Below are 392 nucleotides of genomic sequence, written 5' to 3'. Positions count from 1 at the left end.
CTTTGGCTCGTATCACATGTCATTTATTGTTGGGTTATTTCTAAAGGTTGGGCAGCCTGATGTTGGTCATGTTTCCTGAGTTTTAAAAGCTGTGCAGGTGTTTCATATGAATTGTTAACACTGAGGAACAGCCCTCAGGATAATCACCCACACACTATGATACCTTATGGAGTAGATTCCTGGTAACTGGATTTGCTAATGTAGATTTAGTGACGAATTTAGGAGAAAGTTGGTTTCAAAAATGTTTTTGTGACTACACAAGAAGACCATTAGCTGTCATGAAGAGCAAAAGTGGATGGACATCACCATTCTGGTATTCTGAGCCAGTGACGAGATGCAGTGTTAACTTCAGACAGAAGCAGCTGGCTTTTCATTGGCTGATATGAGTAACT

This window comes from Acanthopagrus latus, chromosome 19 (genome assembly GCF_904848185.1).
Source record: "Acanthopagrus latus isolate v.2019 chromosome 19, fAcaLat1.1, whole genome shotgun sequence".
NCBI classification, from domain to species: Eukaryota; Metazoa; Chordata; class Actinopteri; order Spariformes; family Sparidae; genus Acanthopagrus; species Acanthopagrus latus.
Note: the sequence above shows the minus strand (reverse complement) of the source record.